General features: G+C 40.5%; 1 pseudogene; it reads left to right on the top strand.

Annotated features, from left to right (window-relative positions):
• The first annotated feature begins 5,878 nt into the window (after positions 1-5,878).
• LOC127328985 (uncharacterized) lies at positions 5,879-19,858 on the top strand (annotated as a pseudogene).
• The last annotated feature ends 651 nt before the right edge of the window (positions 19,859-20,509 follow it).

Below are 20,509 nucleotides of genomic sequence, written 5' to 3' on the forward strand. Positions count from 1 at the left end.
CACTTTATTCAGCACCAGCAAGGACATGCACTGATGCAGGGGATGCAGGGGAGTGTGATCATCACAAGTTTAATGTGGTTTAGGCCAAAATCCAGTGTGTAAAAGGGTGTGTGCAATTTCTGAAATGATGCCTGCCAAGTGTTTGTATAAATGGCCGCATGAGAAAAAGTTTTGAATTTTGAGAATCTTTTTGGTGGAGCTCCAACATATAATTAAAGAGAAAGAATGGTGGTGGTGGTGGTCATTTTGGTGAAGTTTTGTGAGATTTCAAAAAGTGGATCATCTTCTCTTTATTTCAAAGTCCTCACTTGTCCATCTTATTCTGGTCAACCTGGTCAACTTCAGCAGAGATGGTCAACATGAAAGTTGTTGACCTTGACATGGGCTTGGATGACATGGTCATAGTTGACCAAGTTTGGTTGAAGAAAAGTCAAAAGCAGGGGTGTAAAGTAGGGAAGATTTTATAAATGGGTCATATGACCATTATCACATGTATGTGAGTTTTGAATTTTCCTTTGATTTGAATCTGGTTTCTTTTATGCATTTGGGTTTGTTTTTGTTATATAAGAGTTTTAGAAACCATAGGGCAAGCAATGGTGGCCTCATATGAAGATTTGCAAATTGGGCTAAGTGTATGTGAGTGAATTTTGGGGATTTTCTCACTATGTGATTTCTCTTCATTTGAATTGACTTTGGTTGACTCTAATGTGATTCTTATTGGTTTAGAAACATTTTCAAGCCATTGAAACCAATTCAAATGGTCTTGGTCAAAGATTTGCAAAAATAGCCATAACACATAAGAGGTGATGTGTCACTTTTTATTATTTTTGTAAAGTGTTGATCTTGCTTCACTTGGACATGGGTTAGGGTCAATTTAGGGTTATGTGAAGTTTAGAAATGGTTGCACACCATTTGGTCAAGGTTTAAAGTCATAGGGCAAGAATTGGGTATTATGGCTATGTGTCACATATGCCTCTATGCATATGTTGCATTTCATTTTAAATTTGACCTGGCTTGACCCAATTGGTGTTGTTGAGTGTTGAAATGGTATATGGAACTGATCCAACCATTCACTACAAGTCCTAGGGTCAATATTCTTAGTTTCCCAAATTTGCTATTTTACTCTCATATGCCTCTATGGCATTTTTAGTTTCTTTTTATTTTCTTTGGAAACCACTTGGATTAGGTTTGATAAGTACTAGGTAAAGTGTGTGAAGGTTTTCCAAACCTCTAAACAAAGTGGAAAGTTCTAGGGTAAAGATTTATAAAAGTAGCCATAGGCACATATGCCTCTTTCTTATTTAATTTCCTTTTATTCTATTTTAACTAGGGTGGTGAAAAGAGGGATGAGGTTTAGGGTTTAGTGTGGTTCACAATGGTTCACCACCATTTAGCATAATTAAAAAGGTAGGGTTCAAGATTTACCTATTAGGGCTATATGCCCCCATATGTCTTTTAAATTTTATTTTGGGTTTCTCAAAAATAGATCCAAATGATTTTTGGAGAAGATTAGGGTTTAAGGTTTTTCTTATTTGATTTCTTTCTATTTTATTTTATTTGGTTGGTGATCTTCACTTGATCACTTTAGGGTTTTAGGGTTTAGCACATAAGCATACTAACACTCATCATGGCAAAACACAAGATTTAAACAAGATCTATATGTATCCTACTTAATTAATAAAAGTTTTTGTTGGTTCCAAAATTTGGAACTAGTGAAATTCATTTGTTTTATTTTGAAATTCTTGGGATGTTACAGCGTCGCCGCCGTCGCAGCCGAGATCGGCAAAGGGATTTCTCCCGGACTCCACTTCCAGCCACCAGCACCACCACCAGCCATGGAACCGGCGGCACAAGGCCCACGAGTTCCAGATCCAGCGTGGTGGGAAGCGCCTAAGAGCAGTTGAGAGGATACTTCAAATCTGGCGCCGCCAGCCACCGGAGCAGCCCCGCGCCATGACCGCCGTCCGCCAGAACCTCGCCGCCCACGCGGCCGAGATGCCGGACCGCATCCGCGCCCACCGCTCGCCGTCGAAGCCGGTGGCGCCTCACCGAGCAAGGCCGCCGCCTCGCAGTCCCGAGCCCCCACCGAGGGAGCCGCTGGACCAGCTCTGCCGCGCCATCCGCCGAGCCAGAGGCCGGCCGTTGGAGAGGAGAGCCCGTCGCGCCGCCTCCAAGGTCATGGCGAGCCCGCCGCGGAGATCCTCCACCTAGCCACAGTGGGGGGAGCCGAGAGCTCAGATCCCCACCGCCCCCTTCACCGGCGTTGCGGGCTTAGCCCGGCAGCACCTCTGGGAGCGGCGGAGACGGGAGAGAGGAGGGGAGGGGGGCGGCGGTGGCGCGCTTTAGGGTTTCGCCTCCCCGGTCGCCAGGAGGGGGCGACGCGAGGAGGAGAACGCGCTTTGTCCAACCGAACCAGATCTCCTCTAGTTTCGAACGTAACTACTGGTGCTTCAAGATGATGATTTCTTTTTGATTGCACACAATGATCTGCTCATCTCACAAACCATGGTGATTAAATTCTTTCTTATTCTATTGTACTTCTCGCAGCAAACACGTGTACTGCTAAAGAGTCAGTACTTTCAGAATTATCCTTTTCATGTTTTATTATTATGCACTTCTCCGGTTGGACGTCTTGTACTTCCCTAGCAGGGGTACGTGTACTTATACGACAGCTAATCTAGGAAATCAATTCACATCGCACGAACTTGCTGAAGAAAATGCAGCGAGCTGCTTAGCTGAACCGGTTCAGGGAGCAGCGCTGGGCGCGTCACCGCTTATGTAGCTCGGCCTCCCGGCGGGAGAGACGATCAAGGGCGCGGCCCCAGCGACCAACGTACGCGGGCAGAGTGGCACCATTCGCTGCTGGCCTGAGGTCCTGAGGAGCTTGCGGTGAGAACTAGCCACGCGCGTGCAGTGAGAACGGCAGCACAACCGTGGCGACGCCCAAGGAAGAACATCAAGTTTCCATGTGTGCCTCTAACCGGCCCGTGCTTGTCACCGTAGATGGAGGAAGGGGAGGGTTGCAGGGATGGGCAGCCTGGGCGGCGACAGACAGGGAACGGGGCGGCGCGAGCGCAACTCCGCCGTTGGACGCGCGGGGATGTTGCAGAATCGCGGATTACAAGGAGGACCGGCGACGGCAGCCGGGTGAGGGAGATCCAGGGAGGGCGGCGGCGCAGGCCATGGATACATCCACCTGCAGGGGGAGGATGCGGGCGGCCGCGGCGAGCTGCGGCGGTGGCGGAGCGAACAAGAAAGAGGAAGGAGGCGACACGCACGAGGACCTCGCTGGCGGGGGCTGGGCAAGTCCGGCGGGGGCGCTCTGGGCCGACGGTGGGGTGGCCGGCAGCGGGAGGCAGGACGGTGGGGAGCACGGGGGATAGGGGTCGAAGGGGTGGGCAGGGTTCGTGACTTCGTGCGTAGGTAGGTATGGTCCGTGGGGATTTTTTTCCCTTCGTTCGGGTCCGCTCCTATAGGCTAGATGATGCTCAGAATAATATTCTGAGCACCAGTTTCAGAATAGTGCGACCCTATATATATATATATATATATATATATATATATATATATATATATATATAGATCACATATTCATACTACACCCGGGTGTAGTTACACCCACGCGTAATTCTCATAATCTAGAGAGTATCTATCATACCGGAGAGTATGTACATGTAGTATGAAGTATATAAGAATTTTTTGGAAGTATATATACTACTTTGTAGTCAGTATGTACATTTTTTACGTAGAATCATTTTTTACGTATACATATGCATGTATTTCGGATATATAGTGTAAACTATGGTTCCCTTGCATTTTTTCACGAAACTTGGTTTGGAGTATCTTAGATATAGTGTACGAACATACTCAAACCAATAAAGTATGTTATATACTTCCGTATGGTAGTATATGAGAGGTGTGTCTACTTACACCCACGAGTAGTATTTATTTATCATATATATATATATGAATCTCTATTGGGGCACCACCGAGAAAATATATATATATATATATATATATATATATATATATATATATATATATATAATATGAGCACCCCCAGGTTCTCCTCAAGGGGGGAGCCACCGAAAAGACTGAAACATAAAAAAAGAGGCTGCAACTACAAAGATTGGAGTGGGAAACTCCACCGGACCCGCTGTCGGAGGGATCTCCACCTTCTCCAACGTCTTCCACATCATCACCATGATGAAGGGGGAGTAGTCCACCTCTGGACTATGGGTTTGTGGCAGTAGCTTGATCTATTTTCTCTTGTTCTTCATAGATCTTAGTACCATATGAGCTTCCCAACATGATTATGGTCATATATTTACTTCTTATGTGGTGGATCTTTATTCTGTGATATTGAGATTTGGGATTGAAATCTTTTATGTGTAAGATGTGTTGATAGATGCATATCATGTACCCCATCCTTAAGTACTTGTTATGATCCAACTTGTATGCAAGAACATGTGTGGGGAGAAGTGTGTATTAGATGGAGTGGCATGGTTTTAATTATTGAATAGTGACAATAAATTCATGATTTATTACCTTTTCCTTTGCTGCCTCACTAGGGACAAAGTGAGTGCATGTGCTATGTTTATCATGTGAAAATTGTGATAATCTTGTTTGCTTAAGGTAGCATATTTGATATTCAAACATCATATCAAAGTACTTAATGTTGTGCTCTGTTAATTCTTAATACAAGATTGCTTGGAGTTTACCCTTTCTTGTGGAGTATAAGAGAGATGTATTGCATCATCTATATGTTACGACGTGATGCCCATATGAATGCTTATGAAACACATATTGAAGTTCCACCTATATTATCTCATTGATGAGTTGTTAGATTCCACTACAACTTAAAAAGAGAGTAGACAAGTGAACCCATGAACGCTGGTCCAATTTTAATCATAAGAAACACTTTTCCATTGCATTTACCTTACTTTCTACTTGAAGCACTATTTTAATCCGAAAATACAAAAATATTTTCTATACTTAATCACACATAAAACCCAAAAATAACTATATCCTTATCGGTTTTATTTTGTTTACATAGTTTATTTACTTTACTTTACTAGTATTGACGAGGGATTAACTCATCAATGCCTACATATTGTAGACTTAGGGTCTCGTAAGAAATAGAGGGGACGTAGATTTCGAAGGTTCAGCCGAACAAAGGTGTTCAACTCAATATTACAGTGGCTACGTTACAATGATTTTGGTCCCTTCTTTCTCCCTCGGCTTCCCCTTTATATAGGAGGCGAAGCCGAGTTTTTCCATGCCGTATAAGTTACAAATTGTCGAGCCGCATTGGGCTTTTCCTATATTGATACAAGTTTCCTATAGTAACTCTACTTTACTAACCCAAAAACCTCCAACCTTCTGGGCCTCCAAAGCTTCGAGTCCATGGGCTTCTTGCTTTCCTGTGGACCTAGGGTACTTAATCGACATGCCTGGTAGGCATACCTATGTCAAGTGTTACTTATTTTATCTAAAATCACTAACACGAAAAATTGTGCTTGACAACCACATGGTGGAGTTGGGGACGCAAGGAAAAAACTTTGCTTTGCATGATTGCTAGACGAAGAGGAAAAAGATATACCTCTAAGCCAATCCCCAAGAGTTCCATATAAAGCCTCGAGTCACCCTTGTAGGAAAAGACTTATCTGACTACGACACTCTGCATTCGGAGTCACAAAGTGACGACATCAGCAAGCATCGTGATCACAATGGTCGCCATAATTTTGGTGGCAATGGCAGCTACAACAATAATTTCAATAAGCGCTGGTACAATAACAATTTTTATGGTCGAGGGGATAATAACAAATTTCTTTGGGATGCTCGACAGTTCGCGGAGCCTAGTCATAAGGTTAGCACTATGGATTCGTTGGTCACTCAATCTTCTCTGCTCCTTGGTACTGATGTTACACGGCAGACTTTAGCACCAACTCGTACTTCTGCTCCAGTGCGACATGTTTTTGTGCCACGAGTTTCCTTTGATGTGCAGACTCGGAAGGTGGGATTCACTCATGAGTAGCTTGGTACTATTGTGACAGCTGATGCAACCCTGTTGGCTATTGTTGGTGCACCGCTTCATTAGCAAGTTACTGTTGATACTCCGGTGGATGATGGTGCTGGGAATGCAGCTGATGCTGAGACCGCGAGAGGAAACAAAAAAAGAAAGGCCCTTCTTGTTTTCGGTGTAAGCGACTAGGATATTGTCTGAATGATTGTGTTACGGTGCTCTACGATTGTTGCCAGAAGCCGGATCAAGCCACAAACGATTTCCCTTTCATTTCAGCTCAAAAGTCGCGGGTGTTAAGGTATGGACTTGGCCATGAGGACCTAGGTTTCTAGAAATTTCCTTTATTAGGGTCGGTCAGACCTAGGCTTGAAAACACACGTTTGGTAGAGTGTCTATTTCAGGTGGTTCAATGTATGTGGCTGAGGTGATTGCTCAACTGCAGTTGATTGTGGGAGGTAAAGCAGATTGAGGATGGTGTTTTTCGGGTTAACTTTCCTAGTAAGCTTGACTTGGTTTGTGTTCAACATTTTGGTCGCTAGACAGTGCCAAACACTAAATGTTCATGAGTTTTATTTCTGGAAGAAGGAGGTGCAACCTCCTTAGACTCCTGAATTGGGTAAGAGTGTATGACCTTCCACCTCGTGCCCTTGATGATTTCTTGTCTCTTTGGACTTTTAGTGATATCTTTGGAAAAACTATAGACATTGATATCGCCTTTATTAGGGCTACAGATGTGTGGCGCACCTATATTAATTGTCTTGATCCTACTCTCATTCTAGCTAGATTGGATATTAAGATAAAAGGGGACTTTTATAGCTTAAGGTTTTAGGTAGAGGGTGTGCAGTCTCCTCCTGCTCCAGACGTGGTCATGGATGATACATCCAAAGATGAAGGAGACATGGATGATGCATCCAAATATGAAGGAGACACGGATGATGATGATGCATCCAAAGATGAAGGAGACATGGATGATGTATCCAAATATGAAGGAGACATGGATGATGATGATGATGATGATGATGATGATGATACAAGTAAGGAGGGAAAGGGGAGTGATGATAGGGAGGCCAGAAGAAAAATACCGACAATAAGGTTTGTGATAAGGGTGATGAGGACAAAACTCCAGTACCAGCTCCTGGTCAGGTCTTGGATTCCTCTCCAATTAAGCATTCTTGGGCTGCTATGGCTGACGATCGGGAGGTTTTTCTAGGTATGAACATGTGTTTTCAGAACCTAATGATTCCTCTCTAGATGAAAACTCTTATATTATTACTAAAACCATGGGTCTTGTTTTCAGTAAAGCAACAGATGATCCTATTGGAAGGCATTCATATGATATCAATTATGTTCAAGGTGATGATGGTGTGCAGCTGTTGTTGGACCGCATTACTAGCCCATACCTGGCGGCGGTTGGATCTTGGAGGCCCAACTTGCATGGAGCACCCGCCCTGGGACATACAACTATGAGGGTTACGTCGATCTAACCTAGCACCGCGATATCTTCTGTGCCTGTTATTGATGCAGCTCGGATCATCGCTCAGGGTTCTTCTAATGGACTTTCGTTTTCACAAAATCAGATGATGGTTAAAAATCTGTTCCAACAAAAATTTCAAAGGAAGAAATCATATATTTTGGAGGTATCAGTTAGGAAGCTTCTAGGGGGCACTATCGAGAGGAAGATTGGGTGCCAAGTCTAACGAGAATGCAACCAAACTTCAGACGGCAATATTGCTTGCTAAGCGTCGTGATGAACACTCCGGATAAGGTCCATGTCCAGCTTTAAATTCGCATTTTGTCTCCTTTTCAAATGAGAAAATTCTTAATAAGGCGAATCTAATTGGGGTGTCTTTGGGAGCTTATTGGGCTGATAGAGTTGCATGTATTGTTTTCTTAAAAGATAATGAACTCCATAGAATGCTTACTTTGTTAAAAAGATAATGATAAACTTTCTGCCTGAACAACCTCGGTGTTTAGTAGTTTCTTGAGCCTCAAATTTATGTGAAGATTTGGAGGACGATGTAAATGACATGGGGGTGGCTTGGTTGATCTGCGTTGCAAAAAAATAAAACTAAAGGTGTGCATAAGAACAAGTCTTATGACAAGAAAAAAGTGAGATGAAGTAACCATATTAGAATTAAAAACAAATTTTAATGGAGGGTCTGAGAGGAATGTCGTGGAATAGTGAGGGTTTTAGAGATCTGGGTGGAGTCTATCAGGGATCATTTTCTTGATTTTAGAAATAGGAAGGTCAAAGTGTGGTGTACCTTTCCCAGTTGATTTAGCGAGTGGACAAGAATTTTCTTGGTATTTCTTACCTCCACGTGCGAGGTCGGGTGGAATTGTTGTTGGTATTAATACCAAGACCCTTACCGTTAAAAGAGTTGATAATGGTGATTTTTGTGTAAAGTTCGTCATTCGATCAAAGTTTGATGGTTTCGAGTGGGCACTAGAGCCTATCTATGGGGTGCTTGGGATTATCATAAACATGAATTTCTTTCCGAGCTAGTGCGATTATGTGAAGCTAAGCCTTTACCTTTTTTGCTAGCCAGAGGTTCTAATATATTTGCATGCCTAAGGAAAAATGCAATGACAACTTTAATCCTCGTTGGCCTTTTATCTTTAATACAATTATTGAGAATCTTAACCTGAGAGAAATTGCGCTCTCGGTCATCAATATACCTGTAATATCCCAGGTTTAGAGGCAACAAAATGAGAGAACACCAAAGTGTGCATTGCATTCATGCATAGAAAATCCGGGAAATTTTGCTTTCAAATAAAACTTGTCACAGTAACTGAAGTTTCACTTGACTTGCTGGAATTAAAGTAGCTCATCAAGTCAAGCGCTATAAACCTCAATGTGACATTTGCTAAAATTTTGTTTTGGGTAGATATAATTTGATCTAAAGGTTGGATCAAATGGAACTAGAACTATTACACAACACTTTAAGTGAGGATCAAATACCAAATCCTATAAAGGATCATAACATGGTATTCCTTACAACAACACATTCTTTAAGAATCAAACCCTAACTTAATAACACTTAAAAGTTAGCAACTACCTTTGTGTGTAATTTAATTCAATTTTAAACTCATTACCAAATAAGGTAAACCACAGGGTCTGAAGTGCATAAAAGCCACACATTCTTATTTAAATCATAACTTATTAAATATATGGAATATCATAAAAGTAAATCCATTTAAATTACGAATTATAGTTCAAACTATTTGAATAAAACTAACTATGAGTATTTTGAAACTCATATGATCATGCCTTGGTGAAATCAAACCCAACTCTCTACAATTTTGGAATAACCTTCAACCTTGACCTTTTGACCAATATTATAATATAAATCCAATCAAATATGATATAGTGACTCATCCATAATAGAAAAACTATCCACAAGATATTTAGTAACAAATGCCACTTGGCTATCCAAAAATAAATCATATGAGAGGATAATGATAATGCCACATAGGATGAAAATATCTACATGACTTGCCTCCTAAGCTATGCCACCTCATGCCCAAAGGATTGCTATGGATAAGAGTATGACAACCAAGCACCTTAATCATCACACCACAACAAGAGTCACCCACCTAGGTGTCATGATACTAGAGCTTGCCCAAGCCTATAAAAGGAGCCACACCCTTCATCCATTTGATCATCTTGTAGCATGATACAAGAAAACAAACACATAGAGCCACTCCATATGCATTAGCTAGGATCAAGATGAAGCAGCTAGGAGGTGGAGGCATACCACAAGATGCAGGTTTATCAGATTTCCTGAAGAACAAGCTACATAAGATACCAAGGTAGAATTCCTAGGCAAACCATATATTTAGAGAATCATATCATCATCTCTTAAGTAGGACCTTAGGCTACTCCAAGACATTTAGAATTGAGAGAGATTATAGATGCTAACCATATCCATGTCTATCCTAGAGAATACTAGAGTAGTATTAAATTCTACTTGTTCAAACCAACCTTTAATCTTGGAGGTGAGAACCCTATTCCAATAGCAATACCTTATGAAACCAATTCCATAATCATCACAACTTGGTATTAATTATAAACCCTAAGAATCTAGAATGAGTGTGATGAGAGGAATAACAAAGAGAGATTAGTGAGGAATAAGTTGATCATGTCTAATGCATGACCATGCCCTATAGATTTGATTGATAAGTTAAACGTATATGATAAACAGATATCATTCATCACATAAAATGATAAGTAGAACCTTGTCATGCCTCATGCCTATTTTTATACTCCAATTAGTGAAGCACCACCAAAACCCTAAACCTTTCACCTAGGATTCACTCCACATAAAGTATTATGCCCTAACTTGTGTATCATGAATCACAAGTATAAACCAAGCCATATATACTTAAGGACTAAATGCCATTTGGTAAGTAGAGTGAAACCAATATCCAATTCTATTTTTGCCTTCCAAGTAACTTGTTTAGCAAACCAAATAAAGTAGTGTTCTATAAAATCGAATCACTATATAAGCAAGTGAATTAACCAATGATGAGATTGGGATTTATTGTAAGTAATCAAAGTTAGAAGATGCTAAGAAAGATGAGTAACTATAGAGTTTATTCAATCATCTATTAAAACCCTTAGAAATAACCTTTCACATAAAATCATGAACCCAACATCATCTCCAAATCAAGAAACCAATGTAGTATTAAATTAGGAAGGGTTATTTACAAGGAAGTACAAAAATACTACTAACACTTGGTTAATGGAGTATTTTTGAAAAATTAATTTGAACACTCTTTAATTTAAAATATGACATCCTACTCATGTGGGATATTCCTTCTCTTTTTCATAATGTTTATGTATGTATATAAAAACATCAAACAAAGAATATTAAATAAAATATCCAAGTACTTATTACTTGTGATGTTATAGTCGAAATCAATCCAGTATAAAGATCTACAAAACAAACCAAAATTTAGAAGTAAATTCAAACAACAAATTTAAAACAGAATTTTAAAACAGAATTTTAAAACAGAATTTTAAAACAGCAAATGAAAACAGAAAATAAAGAGAGGAGGAGGGCTTACCTGGCAGGCCGGAGCAGCCGAAGCCAACCCAACAGGAGCCCCGCATCACAGCCATCGATGAAGCCCACCTTTGGCCCAGCCCACAATACCTCTTCGTCTTGTTTTCGCATAGGTGGAGGCCATCGTCTTTGTCCATCGCTGCAAGATGCTCGCTGTCGTCTCGATGCCGCCCGGCCACGCCAAGATCCTCGCCACCGCTCTCCGGCATCTATAAAGCTCAATGCGCCGCCACCAGATGAACCCTAACCCTAGTTTCCCCTCTCTCTGCTTTAATTTCGGGAAGAACCGAAACCCTAGCTTCCCCGGCCAACTCTTCTCGCCGGTGATTGGAGCTTCCCCGCGACTCGACGTCGATGCCATCGACCTCTCCGTACTCGACTTTCCCACCCTGTATAATGAATCGAGCCGCCGTGCTCGGGAGCGTCCACACCAACTCCTTCTTCTCCGACGCTGGTCACCATCGCAGCCGATGATTTGGACCACCCCAGTCCTTGCCACCAAGCTCTACCGACTCCTGGTGAGCTTCTACATCTTGCAGTGTCCCTGGCCTGCTCGATTGTGCCCCGTAGTGCCGCCTCGTCGTCGTTCACTATCCACCGCCACTCGGGCTTGCCGCCGGCAAGGCTCCGGCAACAATTTGGTCACAACACCACCAACACTAGGTTCACTGAGTCGCGCTGATTCGAATGAGTACACGCGCCGCGCCGCAGGAGTCTTCTATCGTCGATCGACTGGCCGCCGGCCAGAGCTCCAGTGGGCGTCCTGGATTTTGACCTCGGTCAAGGTCACATGGCAGCCAACGTGGCATTGACCCCACCTGTCAATGACTAGGGATAGATCCATCCTGGCTGTAAATAGCAGTTCCTATTTAATTAAAAATCCAGAAAATAATTGAAACTTAGCCAAAATAAATAAAACTCATTTCAAATCAAAACATGTAAATAATATATCAAAATGCTCACAAAAATAAACTCTATTCAATAAAAATATAAACTAAAATGTGTGTCAAAATGAAAATTTAATTATTTTTACCTTTACTAATTATGTCTTTTCATTTATTTAATACACAATTTGAATTCAATAAATTAGTTTAGTATAAAAACTAAATAATAGCTATTCAGTAAATAAATAACATGCTAAGATTAATTTTCTTAATCATCTTTTCATTAACTTAAATATTAGTGGTAATTCATAAACCCGAATTTGCAAATTACTATTTCTATTTTTAAAAAAAAATGATCAAGTAAGAAAATAATAAAAACTAATGTTATTTTGTAATGAAAAGTTATTTTTTTACTTCAACCTTTTTATTTAACAAGTTAATAATTTACAAGTTAAATAACAACCATAGAACTCTAATTCTGGAAATTAAACCCTAACTAGTATTTGTCTCAAATCTTAAACCTTTTAAAATAATAAAATGCTAAGACTACTATCAATTTTATTTCAAAGTATTTAATCACCTTAACTCTATTACCAATTATCAATTAAAAAATTATATCACAATTTAGAAACCCTAGTTGTAACATAAACATGAATCTTGATCTCATTATTTCATGTGATCACGCTAAATTAGTTGCAATCCTAAAACCTTAGGGGTTTAGCCCATGTGATCATATAAACTTCACCTTTACATATAGAATATTAATAAGAAACAAATGAATGCATGCTCATGATCTACTAAAATAAAACTAGGTACAATTCACATGAAATCATCATCCTATATATGCCTTTTATTTTGAATAAACCTTATATAACCAACTAGTGCCACTTAGGAGCAAACCCTAATTTGTTATCCACATGTTAACACCAATGATCTTCATACTTAGTATATCACACCATTGGAATTAACCTCAACCATCAAACCCCAGAAGAACTATGGAGATCAAACCTAATACCAATCTTGTGTAGCAAATTCACATCACATGCTCCTATCCCACCAAACCCTATTTAGGAAATAATAAACCACCTAGCTTAGAAACCATGATTGAGTACTTAGTGAAACAAATGAGAAGTTATAGTAAACCCTAAATCATAGCATCACCTTGAACCATCCTTTGATATGATGTCTAGAAGAAACCATAGTAATAAACCTGCTAATATTTGCTACATATAGACCCATTCCACTTAAGAACTCAATTAGTCCCTATTAGTGAACTATATTAATCCAATAGTAAACCCTAGTAGCAATTAGCTCCTACTTATAGTAATTCTTGTTCTTTATTAAACATGTTCTTCAAAAGTTATTCTTTTGAAAAAATATCAAGCAAACCATAGAAGCCCATAGTTCTTATTTGAAATACTTACTATTTCTTAATCAATATGTTCTTCAAAAGTTATTCTTTTGAAGTATAATATATGCAATCATCAACCATGTCCAATAGAACTTCAAAACTGATAACTACTCTTTACTTGTTATACATCCACTATTTCTTTGTGTGTATGCTCATTATGATGCATTATATCACTTGTTTATGCTATAATATCACCAACGCTAATAAGAACCTTGTTTGAGAACCATCCTAAAAGTGCAAAACACCCTAAAGAAATCTTCACAACTCATCAATCATAAATCATTGAGGTTAGGATACGCTCGGGACGATTGCATCTCATACTATGCATCATAGCATCCTTGCCAGTTCTTTAAACATTGTCCTTACCGGACAATGATGGTATTTCAGAATTTGGAGTTCTCATGTATCGAAGCTTTTTCCTGCATAATCTTACAGTCAATAAAGGTAAGTTCATCGCTTGCTCGTGTCATTTGATTATTTTTATCAAACTATATGCAAAGTACTATACTTATCACTCTTGCATTGAAAAGCAAAATATTATTTTACAATTATGAATATGACTATGTGATGGGAAATGGAACCATGGTATGTGTTGATATGGTGGAGGTTCCATTGCAAGGGTTCTATTCATCTAGGAATAATTACCAATGCCGTCTAGTGATTCTAGCGCCGTACATATCGCGTTAACCATAAGATCTACAATGGCTCTGGGGAAGTCAGCTGTATCTTTTCCCACTCGCATATCAATGGACTAGTGATAAGGGTTGCCTGTATCGGTCTATCTATTGGTAAAGGTGAGGACAGTGGTCTGTAACGGTCTACCATTAGATATAGGAGAGGGCAGACTTATTAAAGGTCTATGATGGATTGTAAGGGTTGTCCGGGTCGGTCTATCTATGGTGTATAGGACATGGCATATGAAATTGTTTGGAACAGTCTAGCTTAATGGTATAGGTGAGAACAAATGCCTGGGTCGGTCTCTCCATAGATAAAGGGCAGGACAGACTTACAAAAGGGTGTGTCTGCGGGGTCGCGGAGAAGGCAGTGATTGGCTTGGATCTTATACTGGGCCCCAAACCAAAAAAGTGTGGACGAAATCACGTGCCCGATTGGCAACAAAGATAAGGTCTCTTATGAGAAAAGTAACGCACATCTACAGAGTGTATTAAATTGTGGCTCGTCACTCCCAGTTCCGGGAAGGGACTACGAACGCGGCAGGAAAGGAACTCCATGAAGTTCTGTTCAACCTGTGGAGACTGATGGGCATAGTTTTCAGAATAAAATAAACCTTTGAAGAAATGTTTACGAAAACTTGCATTCGCCTATGACTTTCTGATCTGTGGCTATAGCTAGTGCATGATACACCTATTTCCTAATATGAACTTGCTGAGTACGATCGTACTCATTCCCTCCCATTTGAACCCCCTTCTTAGATCAAGGCACCGAAGGAGAAACTACCAACTCGAAGATGAAGGATTCAACTGCAACAAGATGGAGAATACAATCAAAGAAGTCAATGAAGTCAACTTCTTCATCAGCTAGAGTGAAAACTTAGACTAGTAATAGAAGTTAACTTTTTCCTAATCCTAGCACCTAAGTAGCTACAATTCTATAGCAAGCCTGGTATCTCTACAGCTAGGGTTAGCAATAAGTTAGACTATGAGTCATTCTTCTGGAGTTTTATTTGAAGTTTTACCTCACTGTAAAGTAGGAGGCTGTGTCGATCTTCTGTAAACAGTTTGTGTATCCTTCTATAGACATGCCTTGGACTCGCATATGTTTCTGTTGTACCACTCTGAGGGATGTAATATGAGTGGAACGCTGTTTCACTTGTGTTATGTCAATGACTTGTGTACTTCACCATGTAGTGGTACGCTGGGTCACCACGATACCTATGCAAGTTGTAGAAAGAATCCGACTTATGAGAAATTGTATCGGGTCTTGGCTAGTGTTGAATGGGAACGCAAATTTCCACTTGTTTCTGTTAGGGCGTTATCTCTTTCAGGATCTGATCACACTCCCATGTTGACTGATTCTGGTCATCAAGCGCATGTTGGAAATAATGTTAAGTTCTCTTTTGAATTATCTTGGCTCTTTCAAGATGGATTTTTTGACATGGGGTGGCCACCGAATGGGCAGAAGTCTCACCTTGAAACCCACCTATTGAAACTTGGAAAAAAAATAAGGCACTTGCGCTGATTCTTATGGGGCTAGGCAAAGAACTTAAGCGGAAAGTATAGAAAGGAAGAGGAACGTCTCTTAGGTATTATTGATACTTTGGACGTTAAAGCAGGAACAATTCTTTTGTCTATACTGGAAAGAGAAGAGTTGAAGCTAGCGAATGAAAAAATTAACAAACTTAGGAGTGATGAAGAGACCAACTGGACTTAGAGGGCTAAGGTGAAATATGTGCAAGAAGGAGGAAACAATACTAAATATTTTATTTTAATCACTAATGGGAAACATAGGGAAAAAATCTTTCAACTTGAACATGATGAGGGAACCATTGTTGGTGATGAAAACCTTAAAGTGTTTTTTAATGAGTACTATAAAAAGCTTTTTGGTGCCCCTGATAAAAACAACTTCTCCATGATGGAGGACCGTGTTCAGGATATCCCTCAGTTGTCCACAGTGGAAAATGGCCTCTTGATTGCTGACTTCTCCGTCGAGGAAGTATGCGAGGCAATTTCAAAAATTAACACAATAAAGCTCTAGGATCTTATGGGTTTCCTGTTGAGTTCTACTAGCATTTCTAGAAGGTGATTAAAGATGATTTGATGGCACTGTTTGTCTGTTTTCAAAGAGAAGAATTACAATTATTTAAGTTAAACTTTGGGGTGATTACTCTTTTTCGCAAGAATGAGAATGAGGTTCAAATTCACCAATATAGACCAATCTGTTTGTTGAATGTTAGTTTCAAAATTTACACTAAGGTCGGTACTAATCGTGTTTCTGACTTGGCACATAAAGTGATCACGCATACCCAGACTGCGTGTATGCCCGGTTGTTATATTTTAGAAGGTGTAGTTGTACTCCACTAGTCTATTAATGAGTTACACTAGAACACAATAGATGCAGTTCTTTTCAAAACTGATTTTGAAAAGGCATATGATAAAGTTTAGTGGCCATTCCTGCAACAAGTACTGAGAATGAAAGGCTTTGATCCCGTGTGGTGTAGACAAATTAAACACTATGTTCAAGGTGGGAGTGTGGAATTAGAGTCAATAATGATGTTGGACATAACTTCCAAACTAGAAAGGGAGTGACACAATACCATCCTCTATCTCCGATACTGTTTAACATCATAGCTAATATGTTAGCCATTTTGATCGCTCGGGCCAAACAAGAGGGGCTAGTGGGCAGCCTTCTACCTCATCTTGTTGATGGCGGTGTCTCCATACGTCAATATGCAGATGATACAATATTGTTTATGGAACATGACATTGCAAAAGTGGCGAATATGAAATTGATTCTCTGTATTTTTAAACAACTCTCGGGGAAAAAATTAACTTTCATAAGAGTGAGCTTTTTTGCTTCGGTAAAGCTAAAGACATGGAACATCAATAAAAACAATCTCTTGGATGTGAGTCGGGACTTTACCGTTGTACCTATCCATCACAAGATTCTTTGTAATGCGGAATGGAACCCTGTTGAGAATTCTTTTGCTTCTAAACTTGGATGTTGAAAAGCAAAATGCTTTCGTATGGTGATAGGCTCGTTCTTATCAACTCAGTGTCAACCAGCCTTCCTATGTTTACGTTGTTTTTCCTTGATATTCCAAAAGGTTTTATGAAACGTCTTGATTTTTATCGCTCTACTTTATTTTGGCAATCAGACAACAATACAAACAAATACCGTTTAAGTACATGGAACATACTATGTAGGCCAGAAGATCGGGGGGGGGGGGGGGGGGGGGGTTTTTATAGAGGTTCTTGAACAAAAAAACAAATGTTTACTCAGCATATGGTTGTTTAAGCTTCTGACGAACTGAGGTATGTGCCAGCAATTTTTGCATAACAAATACCTTAAACATAAAACTCTTGCGCAAATTGAAGCTAAACCCACGGATTCTCCTTTTTAGAAAGGTCTCATGCGTTTGAAGCAAGAGTTTTTCAGCAGAGGATATTTCGAAGTTGGCAATGGCTCAACCATGCAATATCCGTCGTTGTATAACACAGCTCAACACAAAAATGTTTTGGTGGCAACTGTTTTAGCCCAGGACCCTCTTAACATATGTTTTAGGAGAGGTTTCAATGATCACAAATGGAATGAATTTTGCACCCGTATCAGCATTTGATGTCAGTCAATCTCTCTAATGAGTCCGATCGGTTTGTGTGGAAGCTGACGGATTCTGGAGATTTTACGGTTAAATTTTACTATCTTGATTTGATGAATGGTCATACGAGATTTCTTCGTGAATACTTATGGAAGCTTAAAATTCCTTTGAAAAATAAAATGTTCATGTAGTTTGTTAATAACGAAATACTGTTAACTAAAGATAACTTGGCAAAACGATATTGGAATCAGTGTCAAAAGTGTTGCTTTTGTGATTCTAATGAAACTGTTGAACATTTGTTTCTTGCTTGTTCTTTTGCAAAAATTGTTTGGCGAATGGTTTATCAAACATACAACATTCCGGCTCCTCCTAATATTACTAATATGTTTAATAATTGGTTAAACTCGGAGTGCCTAAAATTGATAGAGCTAGGATAGTATTGGCGTTTCAGCTTTGTGTTGGGCTATTTGGACAAGAAGAAATGATATTGTTTTTAACGAACAAAAGGAAACTAATTTATTGCAGGTTTTTCACCAAGCTGCACACTGGATTCGGTTATGGGCTTCTTTCTCCCGGAGGATTAGCGAGGAATATAGTTTCTGGATGCAACCGGCTACTCATGATTGTGCATGACTTTCTTTTCCAGGGTGGCGGCATATTGATAGGATTGCAAATGTTTAGCAGTCTGATGCCCATCGTTTTTCTTTGGTTGATATTTGTCTCAACCTTATCCGATCAATGATTGTAATAATTGAATGATATACTCGTACGTTGTAATATGAAAATTACCGTGTGCATCTATTAATACAGAGGCTGGAGCGTAGCTCCCATTTTGAAAAGAACTACGATGGGCACATTTCTTGAACTACCAGAAGACATCTTAATGCATGTCTTTGCCACCCTTGACATCACTGATCTTGTACGTGTCGGCTCTATCTGCACTTTATGGAAGTTTGCATACACCGCAATGCGGAATCTTGGCAAGCACAAGCAGACCCAGACGCCTTGCCTGCTCTACACCTCTGAATCTGCTGGTGAAAATGTTGCGTGCTTCTACAGTCTAGTGGAGAAGAGGGTTTACGGGTTAACCCTCCCAGAGCCACCTCTCTGCGGTAGGTTTCTGATTGGGTCCCCACTTGACTTCCTGGTCACCGTCGACCCATAGATCTGAAACGCACCTTGTCAATCCTATCGTTGGGCAACAGATTGCTCTCCCTTCAGTGACCACCATCGAGTACGTGAAGCCCATCTTTGATGACTCGGGTTCTGTCCACGAGTATGAATACCCAAGACACTCTGCCAGAGAAGCTTTCTTCAAGGCATCAATCATCCCTCGTCGTGAGCTGGGGGAATACTTCCAGTTCAAAGCGTTTATGTTCCATGATACACCCACTGGAAGCTACATCATGGTGCTCATCCACAAGCCATACACTCACCTCTCGTTTGCAAGAGTAGGGGATGATAAGTGGACCTTGCTGCAACCACATTGTCACTACAGGGACTGCACCTACAAGGATGGGTTTTTGTATGCAGTGAGTGAAATGAGGGAAATTCATGCGTTCGATCTTAGTGATCCTTCTATTACAGTGTCGATTACTAGGGTGGGGGATTAGGATTTTTGTCCCGATGCTATACACATTGTTCAGGCTCCATGGGGTGGTCTGCTGCTTGCCTCAAGACTAAAAGAGTTCGAGGATCCTGATACAGATGCCGACCTAAATTTCCTGTTCCGAATACTACGGAAATTAAATTGTACCGAGCTGATGATGGTGCAGAGAGGCTTGTGAAAATTGATTGCTTGCCTGACCATGTGGTGTTTCTTGGGCTTAACGATGTACTTTGTCCGAGTGCCAAAGATTACCCTTTCTCTCAAGGGAAATCATGCATACTTTACTGACGATAATGAGTACAATCAAGGACGTAAGAGTAGTCGTCGTGATATCGGAGTAGTTGATGGGCAATAATACCAAGGAGGGCCTTGTGTCTCCTTGGCTTTGGTCCAACTGGCCTTCTCATGTATGGATTGAACCCAGCCTTACCATGATGAAACTATCATCGAGTGACTGTTGGCTCAGTGGACCGATGCGTGGACTCCCGAAGATAGAAGAGAACACCTTGAGGGGTCGCTTTGCTGCCCTTGGGATTCCAATCAGCATTGGTCCAACTAGCATGCTCCAGTGTTTGGAAAAGTAGTTTGACTTCAAGAAGGTCTAATAAGGCGCTCACCTAGGCACGGTGGAGGGCGAGCTCGTTGCCTTGGTATGCGAAATGTAGGCATCGAAGAGCTGATGATTCAGGAGGCCACATGATGGCATCATGCTGTCAAGTTGTCATTTTTATCAAAAAATTTAACTTTCATGAACGTGTCTCTTTCGTTATGTTTGGGACTCTGGACCTTGATTATGTCTTATGTGTGTGCGGTTTTGTGTCTTTTCTGACTTGTGAAAGAAGTCCGTGAAATAAGAACTTTGTTGTGCTTGTTTTGTGGGTTTATCATTTATGAACTTGTGATGATCACTGAAACGTTACCAAGCTGCTATCTTGTCCTGCCGTGTTGCTGTTCATAGATGATTCGCAGCTGTTCCTATCTAAGAGATGAGTTCCTATTCTTCCCTTCTCTCAGTGTTGTTCGATTAGTTGGCTTACCATCTCTGATCTCTGTGACTGGTAGCTGTGATGGACAGCGAGAAGCCAAGAAAAAGAAGTTAAGTTTCAAGAGCGACTATAATCTCAGCTGCTGCTGTTTTTGTATTTTCAGTAATTTACAAGTAGATGTTTTTTCTATGGTCGCAAATAGATGTTAGAATATCATGTATCCATACTAGTAGGCCTCCCCGTACGTGG

This window comes from Lolium perenne, unplaced genomic scaffold, assembly GCF_019359855.2.
Source record: "Lolium perenne isolate Kyuss_39 unplaced genomic scaffold, Kyuss_2.0 unplaced26, whole genome shotgun sequence".
NCBI classification, from domain to species: Eukaryota; Viridiplantae; Streptophyta; class Magnoliopsida; order Poales; family Poaceae; genus Lolium; species Lolium perenne.